Source organism: Muntiacus reevesi, chromosome 2, assembly GCF_963930625.1.
Source record: "Muntiacus reevesi chromosome 2, mMunRee1.1, whole genome shotgun sequence".
Taxonomy (NCBI): Eukaryota; Metazoa; Chordata; class Mammalia; order Artiodactyla; family Cervidae; genus Muntiacus; species Muntiacus reevesi.
Genome location: NC_089250.1, coordinates 272,469,332 through 272,483,088, shown reverse-complemented (window position 1 = coordinate 272,483,088; position 13,757 = coordinate 272,469,332). Strand labels below are relative to the sequence as shown.

The window sequence follows — 13,757 nt, the reverse complement described above, 5'->3', positions numbered from 1 at the left end:
CTTAAAAATGATGAAAAAAATAATATATATTTTGTAATTGAGTTGCTAATTATGTGTATAATAGCAATCATGTTACAATATACAAGTATATCACCAGCTTGTATACATTAAACTGTGTTATATATCAAATACATTTTAATTTAAACAATCAGCTGAAACATACATTTTTGTTGTTTTGCTTGCATTTTTATTGGAGCATTCTTTTTGTGCTCCTCGTGCTGCACTTCACTTCAATCTGGTCATTGCTACATGAAAATAGTGAAATGTACTAATTTCCATATAAAACAATATTTCCAATAAATACTGCCATCTCTCTAGGCATGTTATCTATAATACTCATCATTGACTCCCATAGTCTCTACAACTGGAGACTGAGTTTAAACTCTAACTCCACAGCAGACCACTCTTCATTCTGTGAAGTCATTAACTTGTCTTTCATTAAGGACTATCCCAATGCTAATCCATGTTCACGCAAACCTTTCTCTATAGTTCATGTCGATTTAGTTTCAGTGAGACATCTGTTGTAGATTGAAAATTACACATTTGAATAGTAAATAATATGAAGGTGGTTTCAAGACGTGTTTATTATTGTATAAATTCTGAACCCCTTTTCTGAAAATATTAGAAAATCTTCAAGCACATAATTCTTTACAAGATAACTATATGTCATGACAATTCTGTTGCAACTGTTTATTCGGAAAAAGATGCTCAGCATGTCCTGTTTAATATTCTTTTGAGATTCAAAATTTTAGTTATGTCTCTGAGGTGAATAAACAGTCACTTGTACATTGTGGAAAAATAGCCAAGTCACAGATTTCTCATAATAGTAAAGGATTCTGTGTTTCTCATCCAGGCAAAGTAAAGCCTGCATACACTGGAGTCACATCTCATGAGCAGAAAGGGACTGACAACTGGGAAGCATGCTGCTATGATTACAGTCAAGTTCACAAGGAAACAGGTGGACTGATCAAAAACAGCCAGAAGAATTTGAAAGATGGAGGAAAGAGTATAAAAGTAGACAAAGGTGCTCCCAGGAGAAGGATGGTTTTAGTAGCTCTGGACTCAGGGGAAGATCTGGAGGAGGCGTTGGTCCTACAAATGTGCTAGACCTGTTGCTTATGTCTGTACATGATGAGAACCATGGAGCTGCCGGCCCAGAGTGTGAGCCCCAAACATAAAACATCAGGGAACGACAACGATGCTGCATACAAGGCGTCTCTGGTTTTTCCATTCTTCTGGTCAATAAGAAATGTAGAACAGCAGCCATAATCTCTTTCCTCTGTGATGTTATTGTCACTCCATTTGCCAGTTATATAGATAGGAAAACTGACATTTACCAGCATTTGCAGGATCCAACACAGGAAGATAGAGGGAACGGTGTACTTAGAAGCTGTTACTTTCAGTGCTGCCCACCTGGAGTTCCAGGGACTGATCGTGATCACCTGAAAGACACTCAAGAGGCAGATGCTACCGATGGACACACCCCTCCTCACTCTGTGCAGAAAGAAGAGAAGTTTGCAGCCAACATCTCTGCGGATCTGCTTCCACCCAAACACTGCCATTGTGTGTGGGACCCCTTTAGAGAGGAGGACCAAGGAGTTGGCCACAATCAGGTGTTTAAGGATCAAGTCTGTGGACCTTAACCTGTAACACATGAAGTGAAGGATGATATAACTACAAAGGAGTGTGAAATTCCCCAGGAGTCCAACCACGGTCTGTGTTAAATGATCATGCCTATTATGAAAAAGATGACGGCCATCCTCTCAGTTCGCAGTCACTGGTATTGTGAGTTAGAAGGTCTGTATGGGAATATGAGGCGTGGGCTACATGCATCGTGTCAACTGAAATCCAATATTCTCCACTTAGCAATAGTTCCCACTTGGAAATATTTGACTCTTGTGTTTCTGTTACCAGCAGCCTTTAAAGGGTTCCATGTCTAACATTTAAGGAGGACTAATATGTTAAATTAATCACTGAAGATACTTATGTGATCACATCTTCATTCTTCACAAATTTATTAGGCAGGAACTGAAGGGACCTTAGTTATACAGAGGAGTGTAACCTACCCCCAGACAGGTTAAGTATTTGCCCAACCTGCTTCTTAGTGCAGGATGAGGACTGAATCCCATTGGGTTACTCAAGACAGTGGTTTGAGGAACTTCCCAGGTGCTTAAATGATTAAAATTCTGCCTTCCAACACAGAGGGTCCAGGTTCAATCCATGGTCCAGGATCTGAGATCTCATGAACTTTGATGCACGGCCAAAACAAGAAAAAAAGAGAGTGCACTGATCACCAGCCATGTCAAACAGCTAGTTAGTTGCAGACATATAATAAACCAGATCTATATTTGATTATAATTTCACAACATGTCTGTTTGTAGACCTGTGATATTTTTAAATTTTCAATTAACATGATTCCATTTATTTGTAAAGCTTTCTTCTATGGAACCACATATTATGAATAAAATCTTAGCATCTTAACACATGAACATCACTGCTGGCAGTAGATTACAGCCAGAGCCTGCCTCAGGACAAGGAAATGTCATGAATGAGAATGATTCACTGTGAGGATGGCAACAGAAAGATTCTTTTGTTCCCGTGACAGAAACACAACTAAAATAATATGTATTATAGAAATGTTTGAATAGTCATATGTAAGCAATAAACCTTAGGGCATAAAACACTAGCATGTGATAAAACAGTTGAAAACAAAGCAAAATTATTATTGTCCAATCATACACTGAATCAGTATGTTATTGTCTGAGCCCAGTGAACATATTAGCAATGAATTAATATTTGCAGTTGACATTAACATACAAGACACAGAGGCAAAATTTGGCACTTGTAAAGCATGGATTCTCGTGTCTCTCATAAACTGATGTACTAGATTTGCTAGAATGTCAACAAATTGGTGTTGGTGTCAGTTTCTGATGTGATCACTTCCCCAGAATCTTGATCTGCCTTTCTCTCACAGACTCTGCTTCTCAGACGAAAGTACAACGAACATACCTTCCAGCTGCCAAGACAAGGACTCGGTGGGATTGTCATTATACCCAGAATGTGTGTGGGAGGGAGGCAGCCAGATTCTGATGAATGGGTTTGAGACACTGTCCTCCACTCCCCTCCCGTCAAAACTGCAATTATCATTTCACCTGCAGCAGCGATGGGAGTGCAGGCTTGGGAGCTGAGAACATTTCTGGAAACTTTTCTCTCAGTTGTGAATTACTGGAAACAATTACAAGTTTCTAGTTTGCAGCCTTAGGAGACAACTGGCTGTACTTGACAGGTAATTTCTTTTCCATGATAACTGAAGGTGATGGTGTCACGAGGAAGAAATGATGAAATCACACACATTAGGGACTGACACAGACCATGTGCGTCCCTCTGGATTCTTCACTTCCCTGAGATGCGTCTCTGCCCTAATACTAGTACTTTCCTCACCATCAACCATTGAATGGAACCGCCAATGAAAGCATTGGTAAAGAAATGGAATGAGATAAAACACCTGGGAAATATATTCAAAGAGACAAAAGGAAAAGGAGGAACATCATCAAGAACTTATGATAGGAAACACCGGCACAACTTATATCAACTTAGAATCATTTTCATAATTCAACGCCAATTATTATGGAAATTTTGTAGGAAATATACTTTACTTTTATTGAACGCTGTGAAAAGAATTGGGTGCAGAAGAAATAAATAGAAAAAAGAGTGAGGGTTTGAAAACAGTTATAAATCAAAGCACGTACATTTGTTGGGTCAATTATTTTATCAAGGACTTAATTCAGGAGCGTCCTGGAGAGGAAACAATATGCCACTAAAACCAAGTGCATCAGTGCAAAATTAAAAGAGAATCTGAAATGCAAGTAGGAGGCTTCACAAAAAGTAAACACACTGACACTTTGATTATGTACTTCTAGCCTCCAGAACTGTGAAAAACGGGGAAAACTATCTATGTTTAAACCTCCCAGGCTGTTGTGTTTTATGAAGGCAAACCTAAATGTAATACAAACTGTAAGAGTCTGTCTGTTTGATCCTGGAACTTCCAAGGATGATCCTGCAATTTATGTCAGAGAAAGTGTTGCCTATGTTTTCTTCCAGCAGTTTTATGGTGTCATGTCTTCTATTTAACTCTTGGAGCCATGTTGAATTTATTTTTGTGTATGGTGTGAGGGCGTGATTAGACTTCACGGATTTACATGAGGCTGCCCAGCTACCAGAGAAGAGTGGGAAGAAATAACTCGAGAAAGAACGTAGAGACGGGGCCAAAATGAAAACAATGCCAGCTGTGGATGTGACTGGTGATGGAAGTAAAGTACGATGCTGCAAAGAACAATATTGCATAGGAACCTGGAATGTTAGTCCATGAATCAAGGTACACTGGAAGTGGTCAAATAGGAGATGGGGCGGTGAACCTTGACATTTTAGGAATCAGTGAACTAAAATGGGATGGAACAGACGAATTTAATTCAGATGACCACTATATATACTACTATGTGCAAGAATCCCTTAGCAGAAATGGAGTAATGCTCATAGTTAACAAAAGAGTGCAAAGTGCAGTATTTGGATGTAATCTCAAAAATGACAGATTGATCTCTGTTTATCTCCAAGGCAAAGCATTCAATATCACAGTAATCCAGGTCAATGCCCCAACCATCAATGCTGAAGAAGCTCAAGTTGAATGGATCGATGAAGACCTACAAGACCTTCTAGAACTAACACCAAAAAAGATGTCCTTTTTATCATAGGGGACTGGAATACAAAAGTAGGAAATCAAGAGATACCTGAAGTAACAGGCAACTTTGGCCTTGGAGTATAGAATGAAGCAGGGCAAAGGTTAACAAGACTTTTGCCAAGAAAACGCACTGGTCATAGGAAACACCCTCTTTCAACAACACAAGAGACAACTCTACACCAGATGGACATCACCGATGGTCAACACCAAAATCAGATTGATTATATTCTTTGCAACCAAAGATGGAGAGGCTCTATACAGTCAGCAAAAAAAAGACCAGGAGCTGACTGTGCTTCAGGTCGTGAACTCCTAATTGCCAAATTCAGACTGAAATTGAAGAAAGTAGGGAAAACCACTAACCATTCAGATATGACCTCAATCAAATCCGTTACAATTATACAGCGGAAGTGGCAAACAGGTTCAAGTGATTAGATCTGATAGACAGAGTGCCTGAAGAACTGTGGACAGAGGTAGGTGACATTATAGAGGAGGCAGTGTTCAAGACCACCCCCAAGAAAAAGAAATGCAAAAAGACAAATGGTTGTCTGAGGAGGCCTTACAATTAGCTGAGCAAAACAGAGATGAGAAAGGAAAAGGAGAAAAGGACAGATATACCCATCTGAATGCAGGCTTCCAGGGAATAACAAGGAGAGATAAGAAAGCCTTCCTCAGCGATCAATGCAAAGAAATAGAGGAAACCAATCGAATGAGAAAGGCTAGATATCTCTTCAAGAAAATTGGAGAAACCGAGGGAATATTTCATGCAGAAATGGGCACAGTAAAGGACAGAAATGCTATGGACTTAACAGAAGCAGAAGATATTAAGAAGAGGTGGCAAGAATACACAGAAGACTATACAAAAAAATCTCGTGACCCAGATAAATATGATGGTGTAATCATGCACACTCACCTAGAGCCAGACATCCTGGTGTCTGAAGTCAAATGGGCCTTAAGAAGCATCAGGACCAAGAAAGCTAGTGGAGGTAATGGAATTCCAGATGAGCTATTGAGAGGGTAAGAGGCAGGAATGCCAGGGGTCTCCAAATGGAGGAAATAGGCTACAAGTGCCAGACATTTTTATCTCTCTTAATAGGCAGGAGGAAACATCCTGGTGATATTTTTTTCCTTCTCTATAAAATTTTTTTTCCTTCTCTATAAAAATTTAAAAGGCGGTTTCTCTTAAAACGCTGTTCGTCATGACACCTGGTTTCAACTGAAGCTAACTATTCTCAAACCCTGAGTCAACCAATACATTTTTCTTATGGAAATGTTTGTCTGAAGCTATGTTAATGTACCCCAGACTGTGTCTTCAATCTGCAAGTGGCTTAGAACCTACTTGACAAACCAGTATTATATACTCAAATATTGTTCCCCTAATCTATGTAAGTGAAACTATTTGTATGGTCATCTGCCCTTCTACAAGATTCAAGTCAATCGTTTTATGGCCTGGGATGAATTATCTGGTGCCAAAATTATCACAAAAGGCAGTTTTGGATGAGGGGCCTGGTGCCATTCTGAGTTTTGAGACATTCCTTTCTTTCACTAAAAGACTGCTAATGACTACACAACATCCAGCTGAAGACTAGTAGGGGGGTACTCTTTCTGCCCCCTTCTGATGCCTGTGTCAGAAGTTTTCTCTATCTCCTTTAAACTTTAATAAAATTCATTACACAAAAGCTCTGAGCAATCCAGCCTCATCTCTGGCCCCGGATTGAATTCAACTCCTCCGGAGGCCAAGAATCCTGGCGTCTTATCATTCAGTAACAACCTATCACTATATCAAGTCCTAATAGATGACGCTGTGAACATGCTGCACTCAATACGCCAGCAAATTTGGAAAACTCAGCAGTGGCCACAGGACTGGAAAAGGTCTGTTTTCATTCCAATCCCAAAGAAAGACAATGCCAAAGAGTGTTCAAACTACCACACGATTGCACTCATCTCACACGCTAGCAAAGTAATGATCAAAATTCTCCAAGCCAAGCTTCAACAGTATGTGAACCAAGAACTTCCAGATGTACAAGCTGGATTTAGAAAAGGCAGAGGAGCCAGAGATCAAATTACCAACATCCACTGGATCATCAAATGAGCAATAGAGTTCTAGAAAAACATCTACTTCTGCCTTATTGGCTACAACAAAGCCTTTGTGTGGACTGCAATAAACTGTGGAAAATTATTTAAGAGATAAGAGTACCAGACCACCTGACCTGCCTCCTGTGAAATCTGCATGCAGGTCAAGAACTGTTAGAACGGACATGGAACCATGGACTGGTTCCAAATTGGGAAAGGAGTACATCAAGGCTGTACACTGTTGCTGTGCTTATTTAATTTATATCCAGAGTACATCATGCGAAATGCCAGGCTGGATGAAGCACAAGCTGGTATCAGGATTGGTAAGAGAAATGTCAGCAATTTCAGATATGCAGATGACACCACACTTATGGCAGAAAGTGAAGAGTAACTACAGAACCTCTGGATGAATGTGAAAGACGAGAGTGAAAAAACTGGCTTAAAACTCAAGATTTGAAACACAAAGATCATGGCATGTGGTCCCATGATTTCATGTAAAATAGATGGGGAAACATAGGAAAGAGTGACAGAATTTATTTCCTTGGTCTCCAAAATCACTGCAGATGGTCATGCAGCCGTCAAATTTAAAAATACTTGCTCCTTTGAAAAAAAGTTATGATCAACTTAGACAGCATATTAAAAAGCAGAGATATCACTTTGCTGACAATGTTCCATCCAGTTAAGGTTATGGTTTTTCCTGTAATGTATGAATGTGAGAGTTGGACCACAAAAACAGAGCACAGAAGAATTGATGCTTTTGAACTGTAGTGTTGGAGAGGACTCTTGAGAGTCCCTAGAACTGCACGGAGATCAGACCAGTCAGTCCTAATAAAAATCAGTCCTGAATATTCACTGGAAGGCCTGATGCTGAAGCTGAAGCACCAATACTTTGGCCACTTGATGAAGAATGGACTCATTGGAAAAGACCCTGAGGCTGCGAAGGATTGAAGGCAGGAGAAGGGGACGAGAGGATGAGATGCTTGGATGGCATCACTGACTTGATGGACATGAGTTTCAGCAAGTTCTGGCAGTTGGTGCTAGACAGGGAAGCCTGGCATGCTGCAGTCCGTGGGCCCACATAGAGTTGGATGTGACTGAGCAACTGAACTGAACTAATTACATTGGGCCCACTGATACTGGGGAAAATTCCCGATCTTGAATCAACTCATTGGTAAATTTGAAGGCCCCGAAAATGCCACTTGCCATGTAGTATAACATGACTACTCAGATGATGTCACATACATGGGAGGAGAACTGTTTATTATTTATATCATTATCAATATGTTTTCAACTCTATGAGCAATCTTTATCTCTTGTGATGGTTTCTTACGAGGAAGAAGTTAGTATAAGGGGATATGCCTTCACAAATTTCAGTGGTCTTATCTTTTGTCCGATTCTTTGCGACCCCACGGGTTGCACCATGAAAGACTTCCCTGTCCATCACCAACTCCTGTACCTTACTCAAATTGATGCCCATAGAGTCGGTGATGCCATCCAACCATTTCAATCTCTGGCATCCCCTTCTCCTGCTGCCTTCAATCCTTCCCAGCATAATGGTCTTTTCAAATGAGTCAGTGCTTCTCATCATGGCCCAAATATTGGGGTTTCAGCCAGCATCAGTTCTTACAAAGAATATTCAGGATGGATTTGCTTTAGGATAGACTGGTTGGATCTCCTTGCAGTCTAAGGAAGTCTCAAGAGTTTTCTTCAGTACCACAGCTCAAAAGCATCAATTCCTCAGTGCTCAGCTTTCTTTACCTCCAACTCTCACATCCATACAAGACCACTAGAAAAAGCATAGCCTTGACTAGACGGACCTTTGTTGGCAATGTAATGTCTCTGCTTTTTAATATGCTGTCTAGGTTGGTCATAACTTTATTACCAAGGAGCAAGCGTCTCTTAATTTCATGTCTGCAATCAACAACTTCAGTGATATTGGAGTCCCGCAAAATAAAGTCTCTCACTGTTTCCATAAGTTATGATGAACTTAGACAGCATATTAAAAAGCAGAGACATTACTTTGCCAACAAAGGTCCATCTAGTCAAGGCTAAGGTTTTTCCAGTAGTCGTGTATGTATGTGAGAGTTGGACTATAAAGAAAGCTGAGCACAGAAGAATTGATTCTTTTGAACTGTGGTGTTGGAGAAGACTCTTGAGAATCCCATGGCCTGCAGGGAGATCCAACCAGTCCATCCTAAAGGAAATCAGTCCTGAATATTCATTGGAAGGACTGATGTTCAACCTGAAACTCCAATATTTTGGCCACCTGATGTGAAGAACTGACTCATTGGAAAAGACCCTGATGCCGGGAAAGATTGAAGTTGGGAGGAGAAGAGGATGACAGAGGATGAGACGTTGGTTGGATGGCATTACTGACTCACTGGACATGAGTTTGGGAAAACTCTGGGAGTTGGTGATGGACAGGGAGGCCTGCTGTACTGCAGTTCATGGGGTCACAAAGAGTCGGACAAGAGTGAGCGACTGAATTGAACTAAACTGAATCAAAAACTTCCAAGAAAACAATGTGCAGGACCTGAGGGTATTACATGTGATCCTATTAAACATTTTAAAAAATAACATCTATCCTTCTTAAACTATTCCCAAAAATTGAAGAGGAGGGGAACACTCTTAAATTTATTATATCAGGCTATCTCTACGCTGATACCAGTACTATAATGAGATATTACAGAAAATTACAGATCACTTTCTTGATGAATATGGTTGAGAAAATTTTCAAGAAAATATTAGCAGACAGAATTCAACAATCTATAAAGGGTATCATAAATGACTATCATGTAGCATTTTTCCAGAGATGCAAGGATGGTTAAAAATCCACAAATCAGTCCACGTGATACACCACATTAAAAAAAGGAAGAGAAACACAAGATTGTGTCAGTAGATGTAGAAAAAGCATTGACAAAATCGAACATCCATTTATGGTAAATACTCTCAGAAAAATGGGCATAGAGAAAATACATCTCAACATGATAAAGGTCATTTATAACAAATCCACAGAGGTGGATATCTGAAAGCTCTTTCCTCTAAAATCAGGCCCAAGAGAAGGATGTTCACTCTTGCCATTCTGGTTTAACATTGTGGAGGTCCTAGCCACAGCATTTGCATAAAAATATAATAAGAGACATCCAACACCTAAGAGAAGAAGTAACACTGTCACGACTGTAGAGAAATGATACTTTATATAGAAAACCCTAAAGTATCCACCAGAAAACTAACTAATGAATTCAGTATACACACACACACACACACACACACACACACACACACACACACGAACGCACACACACACAAACATACAATGGAATACTTCTCACCCCTTAAGAATAAAGTTTTGCTGCTTCTAACATAGATGGACCTGGATATCATTCTGTTTAGTGAATTAAGAGAGACAGAAAAAGACAAATACTGTATATTATCACTTGACATATGCAATCGAAAACTAGTACAAATGGATGAAAATAATGGAGTAGAAAAAGACTCTCATACATAGAGAATAAACTAGTGTTTACCAGTGGGGAGAGAAAGTGAGAAGGGGCAAGAAAGAGTAAAGATTCAGAAGTACACACTACTATGTATAAAATAAATAAACTACAAGAACATACTTTACAGCACAGGGAATATAGCCAATAGTTCATAATAGCTTTAAAGAAAGTATAACCTATATATTGAACCACAATGTTGTACCTCTGCCACTACTATAATACTGTAAATCAACTATAATTCAATGAGAAACTTAACATAAAAGAAGAGCTCTGCATTGTGATATGTGGCTATAATGGCAGTCATATTGCAATATTCACATGTAACAAATTACCAAAACTTACACTTTAAATTAACACAATGTTATATGCCAAATATCCTTCAGTTTAAAAAATCTGCTGAAATATAGTTTTCTTTTGGCATGTTTTTTTATTGTACTTCACTTCAAACTGCTCATTTCTACATGAAAATATTTTAATGTGCTAATCTCCCTGCAAGACTCTTTCTAATAAATACCGCCATCTCTCTTAAAAATGTTAACTCTAAACTTGTAACTGGCTACCAAACTCTTACCAGATTTTACCTTCGAGACCTAACCTGGGAATTCTTTACTCTGTGAGAATATTAATTTCTTCAGTTTTATTTCGGAGGACTGTACACACTGGTCCATTTTCTTGTTTATTTTTATCTATAATTCCATACCTACTTCATTTCTGGGAAATTTCTTTTTTTAGACTGAAAGTGACACATTTGTACACTTTATAATATGCACATCATTTCAAGACCTGTTGTTTATTGCATAAATCTGAACTCCTTTTCTACAAGAAAATTTCATTGATATATTCATATTTCATGACAATATATTTCAATTGTTCTTTACATTGAAGAAGATGCTTGGCATGTCTGGTATAAAACTATCTTGAGATTCAAAGTTTAAATTAGGATTCTGAGGGTGAATAAATGAACTGGCAATGGATCATTATAGGAATAAATAAAATTCACACTTTTCTCATAATAGTGGAGGACCTTGCATTTGTAATCCAGGCAAAATAGAGCCTGTGTACACTGGAGTTATGGCTCATGAGCAGAGAGGGGCTGACAGTTGGGAAGCAGGCTGCAATGATTATAGTGATGTCCACAAGGAACTGGCTGGGCTGATCAAAAAGAGCCAAAAGAGCTTGACAGATGGAGGAAAGAATATAAAAGTAGACAAAGCTGCTCCCGAGGAGAAGGATGGATTTCGTACCTCTGGATTCAGGGGAGGACCTGGAGGAGGCGGTAGTCCTACGAATGTGCTGGACCTGCTGCTTATGTCTGTACAGGATGAGAACCATGGAGCTGCCAGCCCAGTTCTTGAGCCCCAAACATAAAACATCAGGGAATAATAGCAATGCTGCATACATGGCATCGTCAGTTTTGTCAGTAACAACAGAAATACAATAGCCAAAATCTCTTTCCTCTGTGATGTTTTTGTCACTCCATTTGCAGTAATATTGAAAGGGAAAAAGACATTTACCAGCATTTGCAGGATCCAACACAGGAAAATAGAGAGAACCACGTACTTGGGAGCTGTTACTTTCAGCGCTGCCCACCTGGAGTTCCAGGGGCCGATAGTGATCACCTGAAAGACACTCAAGAGGCAGATGCTAATGATGGGCACACCACTCCCCACTCTGTGCAGAAAGAAGACAAGTTTGCAGCCAAAATCACTGCGGATATGCCTCCACCCAAAGACTTCCATTGTCTGGGGGACCCCTTTAGAGAGGAGGACCAAGGAGTTGGCCACAATCAGGTGCTGAAGGTCAAATATGTGGACCGTAACCTGTAACCCATGAAGTGAAGGACGATATAACTGCAAAGGAGTGAGAATTTCCCCAAAATTCCAACCACGGTCTGTGTTAAGATGATCATGCTTATCATGAAAAAGCTGCTGGCCATCATTTCAGTTCACAGTCACTGGTACTTTTGAGTTAGAATGTTCTGCATGGGAATATGAGGCATGGGTTACATGCATCATGTCAACTGAAATCCAATATTGTCCATTTAACAATAGTTCCCACTTGGAAATATTTGCTTCTTCAGTTTCTGTTACCAGCAGCCTTTAAAGGGTTTCATGTATAACATTTAAAGAACTAATATGTAAAATTAATCACTGAAGATACTCATGGTATCCCTTCTTTATTCTTCACAAATTTATTAGGCAGGAACTGAAGGGACCTTAGGTATACAGAGGAGTGTTACCTACCCCCAGACAGGTTAAGTACTTGCCAAACCTGCTTCTTAGTGCACAGTGAGGATTGAATCACATTGGGCTATTCAAGGCAGTTGTTTGAGGAACTTTCGAGGTGCTTAAATGATTAAGACCTTGCCTTCCACTGCAGAAGGTCCAAGTTCAATCCTTGGTCCAAGATCTAAGATCTCATGAACTTTGATGCATGGCAAAAACAACAACAAAAAAGAGAGTGCACTGACCACCATCCATGCCAAACAGCTAGTTAGTTGCAGGCATATAATAAACCAGATCTATATTGGATTTTTATTTCCAGCTTCTCTGTTTGTAGACTTGTGGTATCTTTTAATTTTCATTTAACGTGATTCCATTTATTTCTAAAGCTTTATTCTATGGAACCACATATTTTGAATAAAATCTTAGCATCTTAACACATGAACATCACTGCTGGCAGTAGAATACAGAAGGAGCTTGCCTCAGGACAAGGCAATGTCATGGATGAGAATACTTCACTGTGAGGATGGCATCAGAAAGATTCTTTTGTTCCCATGACAGAAACACAACTAAAATAACATGTATTATAGAAATATTTGAATAATCATATATAGGCAATAAACATTGGGGCATAAAACACTAGCATGTGATAAAACAGTTGAAGACAAAACAAAATTATTATTGTCCAATCATACACTGAATCAGTATGTTATTGTCTGAGCCCAGTGAACATATTAACAATGAATTAATATTTGCAGCTGACATTAACATACAAGACACAGAGGTAAAATTTGGCACTTGCAAAGCACGGATTCTTGTATCTCTCATAAACTGACGTACTAGATTTGTTAGAATGTCAACAAATTGGTGTTGGTGTCAGTTTCTGATGTGATCACTTCCCCAGAATCTTGATCTGCCTTTCTCTCACAGACTCTGCTGCTCAGACGAAAGTACAATGAACATAACTTCCAGCTGCCAGGAAAGGGTCTCAGTGGGATTGTCATTATACCCAGTATGTGTGTGGGAGGGAGGCAGGCAGATCCTGATAAATGGGTTTGAGATGATGTCCTCCCTTCCCCTCTCGTCAAAACTGCAATTATCATTTCACCTGCAGCAGTGATGAGAGTGCAGGCTTGGGAGCTGAGAACATTTCTGGAAACTTTTCTCTCAGTTGTGAATTACTGGAAACAATTACAAGTTTCTAGTTAGCAGCCTTAGGAGACAACTGGC

General features: G+C 39.4%; 2 pseudogenes; both read right to left on the bottom strand.

Annotated features, from left to right (window-relative positions):
• Nucleotides 1-944: 944 nt before the first annotated feature.
• LOC136161680 (vomeronasal type-1 receptor 4-like) lies at nt 945-1,759 on the bottom strand (annotated as a pseudogene).
• Nucleotides 1,760-11,301: 9,542 nt separating this feature from the next.
• Nucleotides 11,302-12,241, bottom strand: LOC136161677 (vomeronasal type-1 receptor 4-like; annotated as a pseudogene).
• Nucleotides 12,242-13,757: the final 1,516 nt, after the last annotated feature.